Genomic DNA, 24,874 nt, shown 5'->3' with positions numbered 1-24,874 from the left:
AAGAACCGGGTGTGAATCTCGGTAGTGTCCCTTACTGTGTTACTTTGAGCAAGTCATTTAACCTCTCTGATCCTGTTTCTCCAGCTGTCCAACAAAGAAAATACAAGTACCTTTCTTATAGACTTACTGAAAGACAGTGGTTGCCAAAGTGGGGCCCCCAACCAGCAGCATGAATTAACGTCACCTTGACACATATCGTGCTGTGCTTAGTTGCTCAGTCATGTCCGACTCTGTGACCCCATGGACGGTAGCCCACCAGGCTCCTCTGTCCATGGGATTCTCAGGCAAGAATCCTGGAGCAGGTTGCCATGCCCTCCTCCAGTGATCTTCCCAACCCAGGGATCAGATCCCATTCCAGGACCTATTGAATCAACAACTTTGAGAGTGGGACCCAGGCATCTGCATTTTAACAAGTCCTCCAGTGTTCTTGCCTGGAGAATCCCAGGGATGGGGGAGCCTGGTGGGCTGTCGTCTATGGGGTTGCACAGAGTCGGACACGACTGACGTGACAGCAGCAGCAGCAGCAGCCAGGGAATTTGATGCACCCTAAACTTTGAGAACCACTGCCATGAGGAATCAAGGAAAGACTTGTTGGTACATCAGAAGCTTCTACCTCTGTAGAGCAGAAGTTTGGTGAAGACTAGTGATTTTGTAATATATTTCACCCATATCCCCAGCACCAAGCCTTGCATATAATAGATACTCAACAAATATTTGTGGAATGAATGAATGAATGAATGAATATTAACTATGATCCTGATCACCCAATTATCCTAGATAGGATAATTTTTAAGTCATGGAATCAGATGAGAAAAAGGGGAAGGTTGTATGATTTAGTTCAAATCTCTTCAGAAGGATAAGGATATATGATTCCCATTTTGTGGTTATGACTCTTGCAACCCCATGCATTGCAGCCTGCCAGGCTCCTCTGTCCATGGGATTTTTCAGGCAAGAATACTGGAATGAGTTGCCATTTCCTCCTCCAGGGGATGGTTCCAACCCAGGGATTGAAACCCCATCTCCTGCGTCTCCTGCTCATTGCAGGTGAATTCTTTACCAGCTGAGCCATCAGGAAAGCCCATTTTATTTATTATTTTCCTCTTATTATGGCTCAGTGTCTAGTCCCCAGGCATAAGGCAGAACTGTTGCCCACCTCCCAGGGCAATGCTTTTCTGCTGCAGAAAATATGTTCTTAGTGATGCTGAATTTTTCATAGCTGCAGTGTGTAGCCTACCCATTATGTTAGCTTTTTCTCTTTCCTCCCCTGGGTGCCTGCCTCCTTTCATTGTTTTTGCTGCTTCCAGAGTTTCAAGCATCCCAGACTGTGGCAAATTGACCAGTAATGGTACATGTACATAGTGATTTAGGCCCAGGGTGTGGCACATGGGCAAAACACTTTGCATTTTAAATAGTTACAGGTTTCGTTTTATTTGTATTAAAAACACAGTACTAGCATATTAAAATTATGGCCTCCCAGACATTATGATGTAGGACAAGGCCAGAATTAGTAGTGATATTAGTTTTCCACTAACTTGAAGACAAATTTTAAAGAAATAACAATTGTTGACTTTAAAGACATGGCAGTGACCATGGCAAAGGTCAGTAAAGTGGTATACAGGTGACAAGTTTTGGAAACTGGCCCAGGAACTAAAAGCGTCATATTTGAGGTTAAACACAGCTGGGTGTGAGTTCAGGATCTGCCGTTTACCAGCTTTGTGTGTCTGTGCATGCTAAGTCACTTTAGTTCTGTTGGACTCTCTGCAACCCTATGGACTGTAGCCTGCCTGGCTCCTCTGTCCATGAGATTCTCCAGCAAGAATACTGGAGTTGGTTGCCATTTCCCTCTTCCAGGGGATCTTTCCCATCCAGGGGTCAAATCCGTGTTTCTTGCATTGACTGGTGGATTATTTACCACTGAGCCATCTGAGAAGCCCCTACCAGCTCTGTAACCTTGGCCAAATCGTTGAACATCTGTAAGCAATTATCCTCTTTATTTGGCTGCGTTGGGTCTCGGTTGTGACACATGGGCTCTTCAATCCCAATTGTGCCTTGTGGTATCTAGTTCCCTGACCAGGGATCAAACCTGGGTCCCCTGCATTGGGAGTGTGGAGTCACTGGACCACCAGGGAAGTCCCAGGCAACTATTTCCTCATCCATAAAATGAGAATATTTTTTCTTTCACAGGTAATAGGGAGGGTTAAGTGAGAAATGTATCCACAATGCTTAGCAGAGTGCTGGTGCTAGTATGTGCCCAATATGTGTGTGTGTGTTAATCGCTCAGTTATGTCCGACTCTTTGCGATCCCATGGGCTGTAGCCCACCAGGCCCCTCTGTCCATGGGGTTCTCCAGGCAAGAATACTGGAGTGGGTTGCCATACCCTCCTCCAGGGGATCTCTCCAACCAGGGATTGAATCCGGGTCTCCCACATTGAAGGCAGATCCTTTATAGTCTGAGCCACCAGGGAAGCCCTGAATGCCCAATATACAGAAGCCCAGTATGTTTAGGAGAGGAAGGGGGTTATAATGCCATTGAAATCTGTTTTCTAGATTCTTAAAGATGGTCTGAATTTAAACAAAGTGTTGATGTGGAAGTGTTAATATGAATGGTATGATAGTCCTCCATTTTTCAGCTCAGAGAGGTGAAGGGAACTTGCCCAAGGTCACACAGCTCATAGGCAGTTCAGTTCAGTTCAGTTCAGTTGCTCAGTCATCCGACTCTCTGTGACCCCATTAGCTGCAGCATGCCAGGCCTCACTGTCCATCACCAACTGCCAGAGTCTACCCAAACCCATGTCCATTGAGTTGGTGATGCCATCCAACCATCTCATCCTCTGTCGTCCCCTTCTTCTCCTCTGTCGTCCCCTTCTCCTCCTGCTCTCAATCTTTCCCAGCATCAAGGAAAGATTTCAAATGAGTCAGCTCTTCACATCAGGTGGCCAAAGTATTGGAGTTTTAGCTTCAACATCAGTCCCTCCAATGAACACCCAGGACTGATCTCCTTTAGGATGGACTGGTTGATCTCCTTGCAGTCCAAGGGACTCTCAAGAGCCTTCTCCAACACCACAGTTCAAAAGCATCAATTCTTTGGCACTCAGCTTTCTTTATAGTCCAACTCTCACGTCATAGGTGGTAGAGTCAGGATTTGAATCCAAGCAGTTTAGCTCCAGAGACTGTTGTTGATCTCTCTGCATCGTTCAGTATATGTTTAAGATGAATCCATAAATGAAACCTTTGGAACCTTTGGAGGAATTTTTCCATCAGATCTGGTTTAGCAGAGACTCCTTAAAATAGGAGTCTATTGACATTTGTACCAAAGATTTCCTTTTCCTTTCCTGGTAATTCACCTTTAGCAAGAATAGACAAACTTTGCTGTATCCAGAATTTTCAAATTTTCAAACTGAGTTTGAAATTGTGTTCATTGTGTTTGGCCATTCAGTGTATATAAAGATGAAAGGCTTTGACTGCTGACTGCTGGCCAGGAAAGGTGGTTTTGATAGTGTGGAGCAGAATCACATTGAGGCATGATGGGATAGGAAAAATGTGCTCCTCTCTATGTCTCTCAAGAGATCTGTCCAGGGAGTTCTCTGGCAGTTCAGTGGTTAGGACTCTGTGCCCTCATTGTTAAGGGTGAGGGTTCATTCCCTGATCAGGGAACTGAGATCCTGCAAGCCACATGGCATAGCTTCCCCCCTCCTCAAAAAAAAAAAAAAAAAAAAATCTTCTTATATTCTTAGCTAAGTGGGAAAGTTAGTAAAAGCTCTACAATAAAAAGCATGACTACATGTAAAGCCTGCATTGTCCAGTCTCTGAATGTCATTGTCAACCCCCATGAACCTGCTCAGTGGGGGACGTGATGGCCTTACAGGTATAGGGCTGATTGGAAGGGAAAACTCCTATTGTATACTAATTCAGGGTCTTAAAATGAGCCATCAACAATGGCCTGTCTTTTAGAAATACTTGAATATTTTGTTCATGACTCATTTTTTCCATTTTTAGGGAAATGTGTATTTTATTTATATTTTTATACATGTATTATATGTTTATTTACTTGTCATTTCCTGGATGTTGGGTGTTTTGGCACCCCTTAACTTTTTTGGGGGGCAAACAATTTTTTGAAACTTTATTTTATTGAAGTATAGTTGATTTACAATGTTGTAATTTCTGCTGTATAGCAAGGTGATTCAGTTATACATATACATATGCACATTTTTTTCATATTCTTTTCCATCATGGTTTATCACAGCATAGTGAATATCGTTCCTGTGCTATACAGTAGAACCTTGCTGTTTATCCATTCTATATATAATAGCTTGCCTCTTCTAACCCCAAATTCCCAGTTCCAACTCTCTCCCTCCCATCACCCTTGATGACCATAAGACTGTTCTCTGTGTCTGTGGAACTCCTTAAACTTTGTACCCAAGGTGAATGCCTCATCTGCATCACCCTAGCCCTGGTCCCTCCGCTTCAGTGACCCTGCTATGTGCTGTTTCATTCTTGAGCATTTGTCACAAGGTATTCTCTTCACGGATATTAAGCTGACTTTTTGGTAAGAGTCTGTGATGCTTTTGAATTTATTTTGCCAACAGATTCTCTGCTAAGAAAGGTGAATCTGTCTTTTGGTTTTAATGATTCAATGTCTTACCATGCTGTTCTAAGCATTTTGAAGAGAAAGCATGCCTTTGCTAAAATACAGACTGGTTTGGAGGCATGGGAATTTATTGTGTCCAATCAAGCATCCATGTAGTCCAGAACTTATCCCCCTTACATGTTGACCCATCACATTTGCTCATCACGATGGACAGTATGGTTTAATGTCAGTTTATTCAAAATCTTATCAATGCTGAGTGCATTCTTAAACACAAGTTTTGGCTATGATGCTAATGTTCTTATGATAGGGAAAAAAAAGCAGTGGGTTACAAATTGTAAGTTGGGTTATATCTCTGCTGCTGCTTAGTCGCTTCAGTCGTGTCCAACTCTGTGAGACCGCATAGACGGCAGCCCACCAGGCTCCGCCATCCCTGGGATTCTCCAGGCAAGAACACTGGAGTGGGTTGCCATTTCCTTCTCCAATGCATGAAAGTGAAAAGTGAAAGTGAAGTCGCTCAGTCATGTCCGACTCTTAGCGACCCCATGGACTGCAGCCCACCAGGCTCCTCCATCGATGGGATTTTCCAGGCAAGGGTAATGGAGTGGGGTGCCATTGCCTTCTCCAGGGTTATATCTCTGGTGAAGATGAAACATATAAAGTCCCTATCATGGTGCCTGGCCCACACTAGATTTTCAATACGTGATAGTCTTTATTACTTTGAATTTTATGTCTATCTTTCTGTTTTTCTCTCCTTTCTCTTACTGCATCCATGAAATGTTCTTTGCTTACACACTGTGTGGTAAAGACTGACCATAGCACCTTTCGTATAGGGTCTGTTCCTGATGGCAATGTCTTCCTGGTATTATGTTTCTTTCCAGCTGTGTTATAGAAAAATATACACCTGAAATATGTATGGGATTAGAGTTAATAAACCTCTGTACTGGATATTGGATGAGAGCCTATTCAGCTCTTAGTAGGTAGTTAAGGATCTTTGTATTAGTTTTAGGTGCTGCATACAGATTATCACAATTTTAGCACCTTGAAACATACACATTTATTATCTCAGTTTCCATGGGCTGTCTGTCCAGACATGGCTTAGCTGGGTCCTGTGCTCAGAGTCACACAGGGCTGCAGTCAAGGTGTTGACTGGGCTGCATTTTCATCTGAAAGCTTGACTGGAGAATAATCTGCTTCCAAGTTCATTCATGTTGTTGGCAGAATTTATCTCCTGGCAGGTCTATGCCTGAGGACCCCAGCTTCTTACTGACCATTTGCCTGGAGTCCACCCTTATGTCCCAGAAGTCAGCCATGGTTCCCTGACCATATGGCTGTCTCTGTAGTGGTTCACAACGTAGCTCTTTGTTTCTTCAAGGCCAGCAGAGAAGTCTTGTTCCCCAGTCCACTGGGATGGGGGTTTTATAGAATGAGTCCTAATTATAGGAATGACATTCCATCACTTTCACCATAGTCTATTGGTTAGAAGCAAGCCACATAGTCTACCCACACTCAAAAAGGAAGGGTTGTACAAGGACATAGCAGGTCATGTTGTTGTTCAGTCACTAAGTCATGTCCAACTCTTTGTGACCTAATGGATTGCAGCCAGGCTCCTCTGTCCTCCACTGTCTCCTGGAGTTTGCTCAAATTCATGTCCATTGAGTTGATGATGATATCTAATCACCTCATCCTCTGTCACGCCCTTCTCCTTTTGTCTTCAGTCTTTCCCACGATCAGGGTCTTTTCCAATGCGTCAGCTGTCTGCATCAGATGGCCAAAGTATTGGTGCTTCAGCTTCAACCACACCTTCCAGTGAATAGTCAGGGTTGATTCCCTTTAGGATTGATTGATTTGATCTCCTTGCAGCCCAAGGGACTCTCAGGTCTTCTCCAGCACTACAATTCAAAAGCATCAAATCTCTAGCATTCAACCTTCTGTATGGTCCTACTCTTACATCTGTCCATGACCACTGGAAAAAACCATAGCTTTGACTATATGGACCTTTATCAGCAAAGTGATGTCTCTGCTTTTAATACACCAAGTTTGTCATAGCTTTCCTTCCAAGGAGCAAGCGTCTTTTAATTTCATGGGACATCTTAGAATTCTGCCTACTATAGCCTTCTTGGAGAAAACATGTAGATTTTAGTGCATGGGCCTCATTAACACTAACTTCTCATAGGACCTCATCTATAGTTTACTTTAGGGTTGTGGCCCAAAGTGGGGAAGTTGCTGGAAGTGTGGCCTGGGAGTAAGTAGTGACTTCTGTGTTTTTATCATGTTAAGTATCCATGAGAGACCAATCAAATTTATGTAGCTATTGAGATTATCTGTGTTTATGTTGGGATCCATCATATCAAGGTTTTATGAAAGGGGGGCTTTCAAAAACAGTTTGCACGGAAGGAAGAATATGAGGTCATCTGATCTTGCTTCCTGCCTCCAAGGAGGAATTTAGCTAGTTCTTACTCCTCCCAAACAAAAACAACCCAGGAGACAAAACAGCCCCGCAAATACTCCCTACTGTTTTCTTAAAAGAAAGTGGAAAAAAGAAAAGCTTCACTAACCTCTCCTCCAGCTGGAGGACTTGTGAAGTATGATTGCATTTGGCTCTGTACTAAGAAGATAGTTGTTGAGAGAGGGGTGATTGACCATCAGTGTCTGTGTTTACAATCCCATCACCCTTTTGAAGTGCATTTGAGTGTCTTAACCCTTGGAGATGGGGAACTAGTTTGCAGGAGGTTGATGTGCAAATGATAGCTCTCAGGAAGCCACCTGGGAGAGGTGCTAAGTTGCTGAGCGAGGGTAATATATGACTGTAGGCATGCACTCCCTTGTGCTTGCGCGCATATGCACACGCACACACATGCACACGCACACACATGCTCATACACTCTGGTGAGGTGCACAATACATTGCCAACCCTTTTGTGTGGGTGGACATATTCTCAAGCCAAGTGAAACTTATGCGGGGGTGTTTTCATAGAAGACTTCAAAATAAAACAATATTCTCGACAATTTGGGGACTTGAGACCATTGTATTTGTGGGGCATCTGCTTGGTGGTTTCTTTTGCGTTAATGATCTGGCATCACCAGGTTTCTTTGCCCTGAAGACAGCTAGCACCCAAGTCACCCAGCTCACATTAAAAAAAAAAAATAAGAAATAGGAAAATAACCAACCCAGTGCTTATTTTTGTACCAAAGGGGATTTCCACAGGGGGAGAATTTTCCTCCCTTCTGAAGGCTGTTGCTACCTCAAAGGCATGTCTGTTGAGCCAGGTAATGGGGACAAGCATGCAGACAGAAAGAAGCCAGAACTCGGCCCCTTGCATGGGAATCACAGGAGACGCCAGCTAAGCTTTGATTGTATTTTTGGACACGGCAAAGCTGATGTGGTTTCCTAGTCAACCTTTCATGCTTCCTGATAATGGAGGCTGCTGGGAAGACCGGAGTGCTTGCTTTTTCTCTTAAAAGAAGCCGAGATCTCAGACTGCTGGGTCAGGGAGAGCAACCTTCTCACCTTTCTGCACAGCATGCTGAGCGCCAAAGCTATTCTTAGTTCGCGTGTATTTCCTTGGCACCCGTGCAGTGGTTTTTTTTTTTTTTTCCCTCTCTCCAGATCATTTCTGCTGTGGATAATGTGCATCTGCCACAGCTTGGGAGACAGATCCTAATGAGGCGATAACTCCTGATAAGGGTAGATGCTACCCACTTCCTCCCCCACCCCCCACTGGAGCTGAGGACCAGTCCCTGTTGATTTGGGCAAAGAGGAACAGGGCGAAGGGGAAGAAACTGTTCCTCTCTAACACCTTCTGGTTAGTGGAGGAAGTAGCACAGCCCTGCCCTGTCAAGCTCCCCCAGTCTGATTGCTATCGGAGCCCTGACCTTGCTGAGATGGGCAACTACCAGCACACCCATTTTATGAAGATGGAGACTTGACTGCATGTTAGTGTCATGTGGAGGCCTTTTTTTTCTAATTGAGATATAATTCACATAATATAAAATCTCCTCCTTTTGTGTGTACAGTTCAATTGCTTTTAGCATAAGGAGCAAGGTTGTGTAACCATCACCACTATCCAATTCCAGAATATTTTCATCACTCCAGGAAAATATTTGCATCACTCCAGGGGCCTGCTCTGCAGACTAGAGTCTGTTCTCACCCACCTCTGACAACCACTAACCTACTTTCCGTCTCTGTAGATTTACCTCTCCTAGATATTTCATGTAAATGTAATCATACAATACATGGCCTTTTGTGTCCGGCTTCTTGCACTCAGCATAATATTTTCAAGATTCATACCTTGAACCTTGAAAATGTTGTAGCCTATGTCTGTACCTCATTCTTTTTTCTGGTCAAGTAATATTCTGTGTTATGGCTAGACCACATTTTGTTTATCTGTTCTTCAGTGGATAGACATTTGGATTGTATCCGCACTTGGGCTACTGTGAATAGTGCTGCTGTATACTTTTGTGTGCAAGTTTTTGTATGAACATAACGTTTTTCAGTTTTCTTAGTCTATACCTAGTAGTGGGCTTCCCCCAATGGCTCAAGCAGTAAAGAATCCTCTTGCAATGCAGGAGACCCAGGAAATGCAGGTTTGATCCCTGGGTCGGGAAGATCCCCCGGAGGAGGAAATGGCAATCTGCCCTAGTATTCTCGCCTGGAAAATTCCATGGACAGAGAAGCCTGGCAGGCCGCAGTCCATGGGGTCATAAAGAGTCAGACATGACTGAGTGGCTGAGCACGCACAGTACTTACTAGCAGAATCTCTGAGTCATGTGGTAACTCTGTTTGGATTATGAGGAATCACCAAACTGTGTTCCACAGCAGCTGCACCATTTGACATTCCCACCAGCAATGTATGTGAGTTCCAGTTTCACCACATCCTCACCAACACTTGTCTGTCTTTTTGATGATAGACATCCTAGCGAGTGTGAAGTGGCTGTTGTTGTTCAGTCGTTCAGTCATGTCCGACTCTTTGCAACCCCATGGACTGCAGCACGCCAGGCTTCCCTGCCCTTCACCATCTCCTGAAATTGGCTCAAACTCATGTACACTGAGTCGGTGATGCCATCTAATCATCTCATCCTTTGTCATCCCCTTCTCCTCCTGCCTTCAATCTTTCCCAACATCAGGGTCTTTCCCAATGAGTTGGCTCTTTGCATCAGGTGGCCAAAGTATTGGAGCTTCAGCTTCAGCAGGGGAAGTGGTTAGGATATCTTTTTAAAAAATACCAAATGTCTATACCACCCGCATCTCTCTTCATTCCAATGAATTGGTCTGGGGGCTGGGCGTGGGCATCAGTTTTATCATTGTGTGCTAAATTGCTAGTCATGTCCAACTCTTTGCAACCCTGGGGACTGTAGCCCTTCAGGCTCTTCTGTCCATGGGATTCTCCGGGCAAAGAATACTAGAGTTGGTTGCCATGCCCTGCTTCAGGGGATCTTCCCAACTCAGGGATCAAACCCATGTCTCTTCTGTCTCTTGCATTGGCAGGTGAATTCTTTAATACTAGCGCCAACTGGGAACATATTCCCCTGATTGATTCTCTTGTACAGCCAGGTTTTACAACCATGGGCCTGGGAGCACTTTCTAGCACATTAGTAGATATTTTGTAGGGCTCTACCCAGGGCTGGAGGTAGGTGAGGTAAGCAAGGCACTCTGCTTGGGCACAAAGTTTAAGGGCCAGATGTGAAAAAAGTCAGTGATCAAGATATCTAATATTTTAATGCAATATTTAAAAATAAAAATTAATGCAAAAAGTTCTTGATAAACAAAATACCACATTTTATATAAAGACAGCCTATGACCCCAAACTGGCATGACTTACCTCATTCCCCTCACCCTAATCCTGGTACTATTAGGTCCTATTTTTATTTAAGATTGTGAGCCTGATGCTGGGAAAGATTGAAGGCAGGAGGAGAAGGGGACAAGAAGAGGATGAGATGGTTGGATGGCATCACTGACGTGATGGACATGAGTTTGAGTAAGCTCTGGGAGTTGGTGATGGACAGGTAAGCCTGGCACGCTGCACTCCATGGGGTCATGAAGAGTCAGACATGACTGAGCAACTGAACTGACTGTGAGCTTTTGTTCTTTGTAGATTTTTTTTTTTTTGGTATTGATTTTGATTTTTTTAAAAATATTGCATTAAAGTAGAATCCGACTTGAATTTTGATGCCTCCTTGAATTTTGCACCCAAGGTGAATGCATCACTCTCCTCAACTCTCTCCCATCTCTGCCTTTACTTGCCTCTAGATATGGTGAAAATTAAGCACTTACTATGTTCTAGTTACTTTTAGTTGCTCTACCTGACTTCATTTTATCACACCTAATTCTCTCAGCAATCCGCTTAAAGTAGGTGATAGAACTCTCAGTTCATGGATGAAGATACAGGGCTCAGAGATATAGTGAAAAGCGAAACTGTTAGTCTCTCAGTTGTGTCCGACTCCTTGTGACCCCATGGACTGTAGCCCCCCAGGCTACCTTGTCCATGGAATTCTCTAGGCAAGAACGCTGGAGTGGGTTGCCATTTCCTTTTCCAGAGGATCTTCCCAACCCAGTGATTGCACCTGCGTCTCCCATGTCTCCTGCATTGCAAGCAAATTCTTTACCGCTGAGCCACTGGAGAGAGAGTGACTGTGACCCAAACCCCACAGGTAGCACAGGTGGCAAGGCTGGGTTTGGACTCAGATCTTCGTGCCCCAAATGATGCTTTTTGTATAGCACTGTGCTGCTGCCTGCTGGGGTGTCTGACATGTTCACATTCACAAGCCTCAAGCAACTCTGCAAAGTAGCAAGGATGGAAAATGTGGGTCCTCATGTGCAGATGAGAAAGCTGAGCCTTAGTCACTAATTCATTGGAGACTTGGTCACTTTTTCTGAAAAGGCTTTTTTAGTTTACATAGAATCTCATTCTGTTTTCCCCTTAAATTTAATTAGTAATTTATTTCTTTGGCTCAGCAAATAATTACTGAATCTAGCTATGTGCACTCTGTCATATTGGTTGTGGAGTCAGTGACAAGATGGCCAAAGTCCTATGTGTGGATTAGTGATGCAGTACTATTCATAAAAATTCATTTTACAAGCAATTCTCATGAAATTGATTTTTATTTTTGTATGTGGAGCAGGGGTTAGCAAACTTTTCTATAAAGAGCCAGATGGTAAACATTTTAAGCTTTCCAGGTTCTGCAGTCTCTGCAGCAACTATTCAACTCTGCAATTTTAGCACGAAAGCAGTCACAGACATTATGTAAATAAACGGGTGAGTCTGTGTTTCAATAAAACTTATTTACAAAAACAAAATAAGGGCCAGATTTGACCTGTGGGCAATGATTTTCTGACACTGGGTGTAAAGGAAGGTGTATCTTTCACCAGAAGCCAGTATGTGGGGAAAAAAATGCTTGGGAATTTCAGACTGGTCCCAAATAGGAAAAGGAGTACATCAAGGCTGTATATTGTCACCCTGCTTATTTAACTTATATGCAGAGTACATCATGAGAAATGCTGGGCTGGGAGAAACACAAGCTGGAATCAAGATTGCTGGGAGAAATATCAATAACCTCAGATATGCAGATGACACCACCCTTATGGCAGAAAGTGAAGAGGAACTAAAAAACCTCTTGATGAAAGTGAAAGTGGAGAGTGAAAAAGTTGGCTTAAAGCTCAACATTCAGAAAACAAAGATCGTGGCATCTGGTCCCATCACTTCATGGGAAATAGATGAGGAAACAGTGTCAGACTTCATTTTTGGGGGCTCCAAAATCACTGCAGATGGTGACTGCAGCCATGAAATTAAAAGACGCTTACTCCTTGGAAGGAAAGTTATGACCAACCTAGATAGCATATTAAAAAGCAGAGGCATTACTTTGCCAACAAAGGTCCGTCTAGTCAAGGCTATGGTTTTTCCAGTGGTCATGTATGGATGTGAGATTTGGACTGTGAAGAAAGCTGAGCGCTGAAGAATTGATGCTTTTGAACTGTGGTGTTGGAGAAGACTCTTGAGAGTCCCTTGGACTGCAAGGAGATCCAACCAGTCCATTCTGAAGGAGATCAGCCCTGGGATTTCTTTGGAAGAAATGATGCTAAAGCTGAAACTCCAGTACTTTGGCCACCTCATGTAAAGAGTTGACTCATTGGAAAAGACTCTGATGCTGGGAGGGATTGGGGGCAGGAGGAGAAGGGGACGACAGAGGATGAGATGGCTGGATGGCCTCACTGACTCGATGGACGTGAGTCTGAGTGAACTCCGGGAGTTGGTGATGGACAGGGCGGCCTGGCATGCTGCGATTCATGGGGTCGCAAAGAGTCGGACACGACTGAGCGACTGAATTGAACTGAACTGAACTGAAATTGGCCTGTGGAACATAGAATCTTGAAAGGCTGGAAACAAAATGAATTCTAAATGGCAGAAATGGAAGAGGTGGAAATACTGTGTTGTGAGAATCCTTAGCCTTTCAGGCACGGGAATGAGAAACAAAAAAGATATGCCAGTTTTTGAGGGGGTGCAAGGACTTAGTTTTTAATTTAATCTTGAATTTTTAATAGGGATGGGAAATGAGAATGTAAGTTAGAACAAAGATGTTGAAAAGGACATATAAACTGCTTTTTTTTTTTTTGCTTGACTCTCAACTGTCTTTTAACAAATCATTAAAAAATTTTATTGTGGTAAGAACATTTAACATTAGACACACGCTTTTAATAGTTTTAAGTGTATAATACACTACTGTGAGATTTCTATGGTCACAATGTTGTATATCAGATCTCTAGAACGCTTATCATCTTGCGTAAGTGGAATTTTATACTTCTTGGTTAGCAACTCCCCATTTTCCCCTCCTCCCAACCAATTTTGAATATCACTTTAGATATAATAAGACATTAAAAAATTTTTATTTTCCCCTCTTTTGGCTGTGCAGCCCAGCATGTAGAACCTTCCTTTCCTGACCAGGGATCAAACCTGTGCCCTCTGCAGTGGAAAGGTATAGTCTTAACCAGCTGGACCACCAGGGAAGTCCCAAGACATTTCTAACAAAAGAAGTGAGCTCTAGTGATTGGAACTAGAGGCCTAAGAATTGAGGCACCTCACTTACTTTCTCCACTCCTGACATAAACACTTCTCCTGTGAGCTTTGAATGATTTAAAGGGATGACAGTGCTTAACCACGTAGCAAGGTGACCCAGAGGTAATTCCTTGTCCACAAGGGAATCAGTAGCCCTTGGAGGGAGAAAATGGGCTGTTGCAATATTCCACTTTGAGACTTCCTTTTCCCATCTGCTGGAACCCAAGTCTCCTGGCTCCCAGTCCAGTGCTATTTCCATTACACCATTCGAGTGTGATGCAAGATTTGGCAGAAAAATGTCCCATGGTGGATCCAAGTGGGGAGGAAAAAACCCCTATGGTTTATGGATATATAAACAACTTTAAATGCAGTAAAATGGATCTGAATGAAGCATGGGGAAGGGGTCCCCACATAAAGTCAATTAGGCATGAACTCATGGATAAAATATTTCTTCTATATAAAATTTCTACAACCCACAAAATGCTGTAACACAGAAAGGACTGTTAAATAGTGATCTTATTTAAAAATATTAGATTTGTAAGCAGTGTTTCCAGAAGAACACGATTATGGAATTCTAAGCTCAGTCCCCTTATTCTGAAACTTACAAGCTTCAATAATAGAGGATGATTGTGGTTGGAGAAGGCACTTGCAAATGGTACTATCCTGGCTTCCCAGGCCACAGTGGCTGCACTAAAGCCTTTGGGTCCACATGGAGGCTGGAGATCGTACACATCTGAGTTTGAATACTGGTTCTGTCATTTAATAGCTTGAGTGACTCTGGGCAACCCTTTTCCCCTTTATAGAGCTTTTGTTCTCATATTCATAAGGTAGGAAGAACAGTGTTGATGCCTCAAGACTGTTGTGAGGATGACTCAGGACAATGCATCTCACACTGTAGTCCCTGGACCAGCAGCATCAGCATCACCTGGTTGGATATGAAGTTGGGCCTCTCCCCAGACCTACTGAATCACAACTCTGAGGGGGCAGTCCAGCAATTTCCGTTTTTAACAAGCCTTCTAGGGGATTCTGATGCAGCTCAAGTTTGAGAAGCATTGGCCTAGGAGAGGGTTTCTCAGTGTCTGCACTACTGAAATTTGGGGCTGGAGAATTGTTTGTGTGGGGGGCGATGGGAGGAAATGGGGGATTATCCTGCACACTCTAGGATACCGAGCAGGAGGGAGCCCTGGCTTCTCCCACCTGATGCCCGTAGCAACCAGCCCTCCGCCCCCACCACAAATTGTGATAATCAGAAATGTCTCCAGACTTTGCCAAACGTCCCCTGGGAGCCAAAATCGCCCCTAGTTGGCAACCACTACTTTAGTATAAAGCAAATTCCTAGAACTATAGTAGACTGTTAATTAAGCATTAACTTGCTTAACTTTCTTCTATGGTTTAGCCATTTGAATTGTAATAAAAAAAGGGGAAAAAGTGAGATGAAAGCTTTTTTTTTCTTTTCTTTTAACTTCTGTGGGTGTGCTGACATTGTGGCCTGATGTTTAATTTAAAAATAGTCACACCCTTTAAACTTTCTAACAAAATTTTCCTTTAGGTTGAAGCTAAACATGGAAAATCTCAGCCCTGGGGACTCGCGTTAATTCTCCCCCAAGAACTAAGTGGCTGCACATGGGGATTTTGGTGGAAAGTTTTAGGCCGTGGTGACTGCAGGGCTTGCCTAGATGCACGGGCACGCTGGCCCTCACTTCATCTTGGGCTTCTCTCCCGTGAGAGCCACACAGCTGGTGCCCTCCACACCCGGCTCCTTTGCCTGGCTAATAATAACCAGAGGAGATCTGTTTTCCTTTGCTGGTGAACTGTCACTGGTGCCTGGATTTTCCTTTCACATGTGACCTGCGTGTAAAGAGGCATCCGAGGCTGGGGGAGGGGGGCATCATCCCCGTGTGATGCCTCGGAATTGGGTGACCCTGGTTCTAACTCTGCCCCTGCTGCTGACTTTCATGGGAAATGCCAGGCAAGTCATTCGGTTTCTGCATCTGTAAAATGGACACTACAGTACCTGGGGCTTCTGTGGGAGCATGATTGTTCTTTTACTTGTTGTAAGATACACACATAACATGTTGTTGTTCAGTCGCTAGGTCCTGTCTGACTCTATGCGATCCCATGAACTGCAGCACTCCAGTCTTCCTTGTCCTTCACTATCTCCTGGAGTTTGCTCAAACTCATATCCATTGAGTTCAGTGATGCCATCCAACCATCTCATCCTATATCACCCCCTCCTCTTGCTCTCAATCTTTCCCAGCATCAGAGTCTTTTCCAATGAGTCGGCTCTTCACATCAGGTGGCCAAAGTATAAAACTTACCATTTTAACCGTACAATTTAGTATTAAGTTTATTGGCATGTTGTGTAACCATCACCATGATCCATTGCCCAGAACTTTTTCATCCATCCTAAACTCAAACTCTGTATCCCTTAACTCCCTGTCAGCCAGGGCTGCCATAACAAAATATCATACATTGGGTGGCTTAAACAACATGCATTTATTTTCTCACAGTTCTGAAGATTGGAAGTCCAAGATCATGGTGCCAGCATGGTCAGGTTCTGGTGGGGGCTCCCTTCCTGACTTGCAGACAGCGGCCCTCCTGCTGTATCCTCACGTGGTGGAGAGAGTGCTTGGGTCCCTTCCTTCTCTTATAAGGCCACTCATCCCTTCACTGGGGCCTCACTCTCCTGACCTCATCTAAATCTTGCTTAGTCACTTCAGTCTTGTCTGACTCTTTGAGACCCTATGGACTGTAGCCCACCAGGCTCCTCTGTCCATGAGATTTTCCTGGCAAGAATATTGGAGTGGGTGGCCATGCCCTCCTCCAGGGGATCTTCCTGACCCAAGGATCAGACCTGCATCTCCTGTCTTGTAAGTGGATTCATTACCACTGAGCCCCCAGGGAAGCCCCATTTAAACCTTATTGCCTCCTAAAGTTCCCAGCTCCAAATGCCATCACATTGGAGATTAGGGCTTCAGCATATGAATTTTGGAGAGACCCATTCAGCCCATAATGCTTCCTATCCCTCCCCCGCACACCTCTACTCTACTTTCTGTCTCTGTGAATTTGACTATTCTAGACACCTCACATAAGTGGAATCGTCCGATATTCATCCTTTCCGAGGATATACTTTTGATACGGTGGAAGCTTTTATTTGTAGCATTGGCCCTTTTTGAGTTTTCCCAGAAGCTTCATTCAGGGCTGAATCGGAACTCTGGTGGAAAGTTTGGAAGTGCCCTGGGGAAAAACCAAAGGTCAAACATCTGAATAAAAACTTAAAAAAAAAATGCTGGTGGTTTTAGGATTATCCTCAATAGGGGTTTAAGCCACAAGTTATCTGGGGCTGAATTGAGATAAACACTGGGTGTGGCAGACACTCCTGTTTGCCTGTCCAAAGTCATCCATTTTCTTCCCTGCTTCCTGAATTCTAAAATGATTTTGTTTGTGTTCATTTGAATATCACTGCCCTTCAATGGGAGAAGGCAATGGCACCCCACTCTAGTACTCTTGCCTGGAAAATCCCATGGACGGAGGAGCCTGGTGGGCTGCAGTCCACGGGGTTGCGAAGAGTTGGACACTACTGAGCCACTTCACTTTCACTTTTCACTTTCACGCATTGGAGAAGGAAATGGCAACCCACTCCAGTGTTCTTGCCTGGAGAATCTCAGGGCCAGCGGAGCCTGGTGGGCTGCTGTCTATGGGGTCGCACAGAGTCGGACACGACTGAAGCAACTTAGCCTCAGCAGCAGGATCCCTTCAATGGGTCACTCCTGACTTGTCCAAGTCAATGACATTCTCTTTGCAATGATTGGCTAGTTCTTACCACATGACTGCCCCATTCTGGCCAATGGGATGCAGGGAAGGTCTAGAAGGAGGCTGGCTCCTGGAAAAAGTATGTATCATTCATAGAAAGAGACCCTTGGTGAAAATGTTGCCCCTTCGTTGTCACCTATGGGAAACTGCTGCAGCCACTTGGTGCCCACTAATGGCACCCCACTCCAGTACTCTTGCCTGGAGAATCCCATGGATGGAGGGGCCTGGTGGGCTGCAGTCCATGGGATCGCTAAGAGTCGGACACGACTGAGCGACTTCACTTTCACTTTTCACTTTCATGCACTGGAGAAGGAAATGGCAACCCACTCCAGTGTTCTTGCCTGGAGAATCCCAGGGACGGGGAGCCTGGTGGGCTGCCGTCTCTGGGGTCACACAGAGTCGGACACGAGTGAAGAGACTTAGCAGTAGCAGCAGCAGCAGCAGGAGAGAAATCATTCATGGGTCCTTGCTGGTGTCAAAGAGCCAAAGAATGAACCAACCCCAGGAGCTACCAGCCTCTGAATTTCTTGCTCTGTGACTGAAAGAGTCCTCTGTTGAAGCCAGTTTTAAGTTTTTAGCTCCCTAAAACAGAGCATCCTATGGATAGGCTTGATTCTCAGGAATTGATCCTGGACCTGTGTGGTTTCATTGAGACCTGTGTATACTGGATTTTGACCAAGGTGGAACTGCATGTAAATATCACAGGCACCTCCTTCCTTCACTTTCAACACCTCTTCTTAGGACCTTTATACAAAATAAGACAAGATGTTTTCTTCTCTTTCCCAGGGGGGTGACCCAGTGTTTTTTAATAACCCAGGTAATAGTTGCATGCTGCTGCTGCTGCTAAGTCTCTTCACTCGTGTCCGACTCTGTGTGACCTCAGAGACGGCAGCCCACCAGGCTCCGCTGGCCCTGAGATTCTCCAGGCAAGAACACTGGAGTGGGTTGCCATTTCCTTCTCCAGTGCATGAAAGTGAAAAGTGAAAGTGAAGTCGCTCAGTCGTGTCCAACTCTTAGAGACCCCATGGACTGCAGCCCACCAGGCTCCTCCGTCCATGGGATTTTCCAGGCATAAATATGCATAAAAATGCATAGCAAAAACAAAAAAAGTATATACTTAACAATTACATATATACATCTGTATGTGTGTATGTAATCGTGTTACACATTTGTGTATATACACATATGATTTCATGCATATTATAAAGATAGGGTACATATGGCACACATGCACACACGCACACTTTTGCCCCAGAGATAACCCTGGCAGGGTAACAGTGGTCGGGTGTCTGGGCTCCGAGCAAGACTTCCTGCATTCATTTTCAGGCTCCATCTTCTCTGGTTGAGGAATCTTGGGCAAAGTGACTAACCTCTCTGTGTGTCGGTCTCCTTATCTGTAAAAAGTGATTAATAATAATAATTAAGCTTATTGGCATGTTGTGTAACCATCACCGTGATCCTGCTTCACAGTTTTGTGGCACAGATCAAATGAGATATGCATGCAAAGTGCTTAGCACAATGCCCAGTGTACAGCGAGCTCTCAATAATTAGGGACAGTAATGACTCCTGTGACATTCACTGGAAAGACCTGGATTCCAGGTCCAGCTATGCCGCCTCATAGCTGTGTGACCCTGAAGGAACCCTTTTGTCTCTCTCAGCCTGGGCTTGCCCATCTGCACCCAACAGGGCTGTTGTGATCATGCCCGTTGCAGTGGGATCCAAGACCCAGGTAGATGAAGTGAGGTGTCCAAGGACACCCAATTCAGCTCCGTCTTTCCTCTTCCGGGCTGCAGCATCCTTTGGCATTACCTATTGAACATCAGGAGGGAAGACAGAAATGCATTAGTTACGTGTAGTTTTTCTACGTGGCAGATGCTATTTTTGCTTCTACTCCCATTTGTGAGACTTAAAGAGAAGGACCTGAGTGGACGGTAGAGAGGCTGGACACAGACAGGGCTGGCAAATTCTAGTGCCTCATTCCCTGAGTTGGGTTTTGCAGAGGTCTATTCAGTGCCATATTTTGCATCTGCCTTTCTCCTTTCCACTCACTCACTATGCAACAGCTGCAGAGGTCAGAAATTTTAATTTTATTTTTTAATAACTCCTGCCAGATTGCTTTTCATAAATATGTGACTTCTTGCACATCCACCAGAAACATAAGACGGTGTGTTTCCCTCAGTCTCAAGGCAGTATTTTTTTGGCAGCACTCTTCTGAGTATCATCTTTTGGTGGAAGCTGAATATATGAGGCTGGCCGGCCATCAGGATTCTGGGAAGCCTTTTTTTTTTTTCCCCAGCAGTACAAGTAATAGGTTTTCAGAAATTTCCCTTTGAGAAGACCATTTTAGTTCTGGCAATAGCTGGCGTCGTTAAGAATTTTGCCTGTGTGATATGGAGACAAAAATGTCCATCTCAGCTCCAGGACATGCTCATTAATGTTTGCTGTGCTGAGGCTTCGCTGGAGACAGGATCCCCCCTCATCCCCGGTTTCGTGTCTTCTTGTCTCTCTTTTTGCTTCTATCATTTGCTCTGGGATTGGGGATTATGCTGGGGAGTATTTTGTAGAAGGGCCTTTACTGTTAGAAGGCAGGAGGAGGCTGAAATGGCCAGCTGGGGTGGGTTACAGAGTTACAGATCCAGAACAGATGAGAAGCCCCTTAATCACCTGGTGCCTCTGTTTACCCATTTGTGAAATGGGCATAGTGACACTGGCCAGACCCATCTCTCTTAAGGTTGCAGATGAGATTGTTCACTCATTTTATCAGGTAAGAGCACCTCTTGGTTAGAAAACTTCGGCAACATGGATAGACCTAGAAAGCATCACACTGAGTAAAGAACTGGCCTGCCAGTGCAGGAGACTCGGGTTTGCTCCCTGGGTCGGGAAGATCCCCTGGAGGAGGGTATAACAGCCCACTCTAGTATTCTTGCCTGGAGAACCCCATGGACAGAGGAGCCTGGTGCTACAGTCCATGGGGTCACAAAGAGTTAGACACAACTGAAGTGACATAGCACTTATCACAAGCCACAGAAAGACAGATATTATATGATATCACTTAAAGGTAGAATCTAAAAATAATACAAATGAATTTATTTACGAAACAGAAAGAGACTCATACACATAGAAAACTTATGGTTCTCAAAGGGGAAAGGGAGGGGGGAGGAATAAACTAGGAGTTCAGGATTTGCAGATACAAACTACTATATATAAAATAGATAAAAAGGAATTACTGTAGAGCACAGGGAACTAGATTCAGTATTTTTTAATAACATATAATGGAAAATAATCTGAAAAAGATATATATAAAATGAATCACTTTACTGTACATTTGAAATTAACACAATATTGTAAATTAACTATAGTTCAAGAAAAACAAAACCAAAACAAAGTAAAACCAAAAACCATCTACTGCTCCCTATGGCATAGGAATAAAACCTCACTCTTGGCCATCTATAATAGGACCCATGTGATCTAGCCCCTGCCTGCATCTTTGACCTCATCTCCTTCTTTTCCCTTTGCCCATGATAATTCAGCTCCCAGATCCTGAAACATGCCAAGTGCTTTCTCACCTCAGGGCCTTTGCACACGCTGTGCTTGGCTGCATGGTCCCTGACGTAGGGAGATTTCCTCTGGCTGGTCCAGGTACCCATCCTTCCCTGTTACATTCTCTAGGCTCTTTTTTATAACCATAGTAGTTATCACAATCTGTGATTAACATTTATTTCTTACTTGTTGTTTCTCTCTCCCAAGATAGAAGTTCCATGAGGGCAGGGACCAAGTCTCCCTCATTCATCATTTTATCACAAAGCTTAGCACAGTGGTTGACACCTGCAGGAAATCAACTATTTATTGATTGTCCACTATGTGTCAGGCACAGTGAGAAGCACTTTTAAAAACAATATCTTATTCTACTCTGTGGTTGTTTGTAAACTAACTTTATTGTCAAGACTAGTAGAAATGTATATCACTTAGGTATAACAACTACCCAAAGCCTGAAGTGCCCAGTGTGATGTCATTGACTTTCAAGATGGGAATCCATCCTGGCTTCCCTGTGTTTTCATTATATGGTACTAGGCAGGTACCATCAACGACATGCTTCTGTGATGAATGGATGGTTGCATGGATGAGTGGATGGATGGAGGAGTAAGTGGGTGAGTGGGTGAATGGGTAGATGGTTGATGGGTAGATGGATGGGATAGAAGAATGGCTAGGTTCCAGATCTATGCAATCATAGGATACCAGGGTGGAAAGGAACCTCCAGATTCATCCAGTTCAATCCCCCATCCATCCTCTGCTCAAATGAAAGCTGGTGTGGATGTGTTTTTGTGTGTAGGGGACAGGTGAATGGTGACTGGGAACACAGGAAATCATGAATGTCTGACAAGACTGGCCTTGGATGCTGCTTCCTCTGGGGAATTTTCTCAGATGGTCCCTCCCAGAAATCATCTCTCTGTCCTTGGAACACTTGGAGCTGTTCCCCCGTCATTGGTTGAAGGAGCTGTGTGTGCCCCTGGCCACTTCACTACCCTCCCAGCTCCTTGAGAGCAGGGCCTGTTTGGGAGCTGCAAGGTGCTTTCCTCTTGAGGTTGTCTGCCCTTTTATACCTGCTGAGGTATGGATTTTATACCTGCTGAGGTGTTTCCCTGCTGAGGCCTATAACTGCCTGCAGGTTTTCAAGGAAACATATGTCTTCTGCAAATGTGCCCAGGACACCTCAGCATCCCCTTTGAGGGGCTCTGGATAGGACTGTGGTCCTAGGGTGAGGTCCTAAGCTATTCAGTGTCCTGTCCTCTCTGTTCTCATGACCTTGAGAGATGAATTGGGCTAAGATGCATAGAGTCACTAACTCTGCTAGACTTGACCACAACCTTGGCCTCGGATTCCACCTCTTACCAACTGGCCATCATGGCTTGTGGAAGCCCTTTGGCTTTGAAGTAGACAGCCCAGGGGTCAGCTCTGCTGCTGGCCAGCTAGCGTTGCCTCAGACATCCACTGAGCTCCTGCTTTTCTCATTTGCAAAATGGAAACAGTGAAGCCAATCACGTAGGTTTGCAGTAAGGATTTGAGAGAATATACATAAAGAGCCTGAAAAATAGAGCGTGCTATTGCCATTTATTAGCTGCTGAGATGACTAGGAGAAATGATACTGCAGGGGCTGTAGGGTGGTCACTGTGCTAAAGAGGGTCACGTGATCAAAAGTCTCTCTCTTTCTTTTGGAAAAGAATAGCTTTCCGCTTCTCTCTGTTGTCAATGACGTCATCTCTAGGTGAGCAGCAGATGGTTGGAGTTATCAGTCTGTTGTGTTTGCATACCAAACCCCCTCCACACCCCAAAACACCCAAACAAACAAAATAAAATGTAATCCAGAGTTGAGAGTGGGAATCCGAAGCTAGGACCTGTGGGGCAGCTGTGGGTTTTGGGAATGGAGGCCTTTCCTTTGGTCATTTTTGTGCATCTCTCATTCATTCATGAATCCATTCTGCTGTTTTAATTATTTCCTATGGGGACATCACTCTGTTCATCGATGGGAGAATGCAAAGGCAATAAAGACAAGGCCCCTTGTCCTTAAGATACTTAAAATCTGGTAGGAGAATTAAGACATGAATAGACCTCCCTTTAAAACAAGGGTATACATTTTAGCTGTCAGGGATAAACATTGTGGTCTTGGAGTTGTAGATGGTGGATTGTACTTTTGGGTGGTTAGAGAAAAAAGAAGGCTTCCAGGGAGAGTGAACATTGGAGCTAGAACTTGAAGGATGAACAGGAGGTTGAAGGGTAGGGAGGTTATTTCAGAAGCGCAGAAGGGCCTAGAGCGAGAGCTCCCACACTTGAACGTGCATCAGAATCACTTTATGAAAAACACACTACTGGGTCACCCCCCAGTGTTTCATTCACTGGTTCTGGGATGGGGCCTGAGAATCTGCATCACTAACAAGTTCCCAGCTGGTGTTGATGGCCCTGGTCTGGGGACCCCACTTTGAGAACCCCTGGTGAAGGCAAAGAGGCAGAGAAGAAAGTGCGAGAGATCTTTCATTCACCCACTTTCCCATCAAACAGGTATTACACACTTATATGCATCAGGCCCTGTGCTGGGTGTTGGGGATATGGAGGAGGATAAGAGAGACTGCTGTCAGGGCAGGGAGAGAAAGATGTTAAGCAGAGAGACATCAGGGGATTATGACTGGAAGCTGTGGTAAGTGCTATGAAGGATAAGAACGTGGTGATACAGGAGAGAATAACAGAGTGGGGGTCTCATCTGTTTTGCTGGAATGGACATGGCATATGCGGGGGCTCTGCGGGATAAGAAGGATCTGACAAGACGTGTATAGGGAAGGTTCCTTGTGAAGGGCCAGCATATGCAAAGGCCCTGGGGGTAGTAGCGAGCTTGGCTTGTTTGAGGAGGGGAAGAACCTTCTCATGGACTTGGAATAAAGAGTTTTGGGGCTCTTGGTGGAGTAGAAGTGGGCAGAGCCCTGCAGCCAGAGTAAGGCATTTGGATGGTACTCTGAGTGCATTGGATATCCAGCAAACGCACATCTTGGGGGAGAAGTGGAGGAAGATCTTAGATCTTAGATGACAATCTCAGGACCCTGGACCTTCATCCATGGCCACAGAAAGATCTGAATGGGGACTGCCCTGAGCTAGGCTGCACAGTGCCACCTCACACCTCCAAAGCAATCTGCTCTTAGCAAACCCTCAGTCCTGCACAGTAGTTCCTTTGTTCAACCCCTAAACATGCCTGGAAGGTAGGGAGCAGCAGGCATGGCTGTTTGCTGAGGGGGAGGAAAATGGGGAGAAGAAACACCATGGAGAAGGGTTACATCAATGCTGTCCAAGATGGTAACCACTGACTGCAAGTGGCTATTGAAAACTAATCAATGTGAAATACAACTTTGAATTCAGCTCCTCAGTCACACGGAGAAGCGACACTTCAGGTACTCAGTAGCCACAGGTGACTATGGCTCCCATCATGGGTGCTGCACGTACCAGACATTGGATAAGTGCTGCTGGAAGCAAGATTCTATCAGCTTGTCAGATGGGACAGTCAGACGGGACCCCGGTCTCCTGAACAGCTCCCAGCATGGAACTCTTTTTGCTCCACGATTTCCGGTCCATGGCAGCCACCTGTGCCATCACATGTATGGACATCTCCCTGATTTCAGCTTTGCTTGCTTGCATGCAAGACCAGGAGGCTGGTGCCCCAACCCCGAGCCCTGTCTGCCTGGCCAGAATTCTCTTCTGAAAACTGACCCTGTTCCCAAGACCCTAAGTGCAGCAGAAGGAGACACAAAAATGGTTTTTCACTGCCCAGCGAGGTCAAGACAAGTGTGTAAAATTTGGTAGGAAGGTTTTGCTTCTCCTTCATCAGTGTCATTTCTAAGAATAATCCTGAAATCTCTGAACTTGGGTCACTCTGGGGAGTATTTCTA

General features: G+C 44.8%; 1 protein-coding gene across 1 annotated transcript in view; it reads left to right on the top strand.

Annotated features, from left to right (window-relative positions):
* KSR2 (kinase suppressor of ras 2) overlaps positions 1–24,874 on the top strand; it is a 431,769-nt gene that overhangs the window by 46,428 nt on the left and 360,467 nt on the right. The window lies entirely within an intron of this gene.

Source organism: Bos mutus, chromosome 17 (assembly GCF_027580195.1).
Source record: "Bos mutus isolate GX-2022 chromosome 17, NWIPB_WYAK_1.1, whole genome shotgun sequence".
In the NCBI taxonomy this organism is placed as follows: domain Eukaryota; kingdom Metazoa; phylum Chordata; class Mammalia; order Artiodactyla; family Bovidae; genus Bos; species Bos mutus.
Note: the sequence above shows the minus strand (reverse complement) of the source record. Positions and strands in the feature narration are given on the sequence as shown.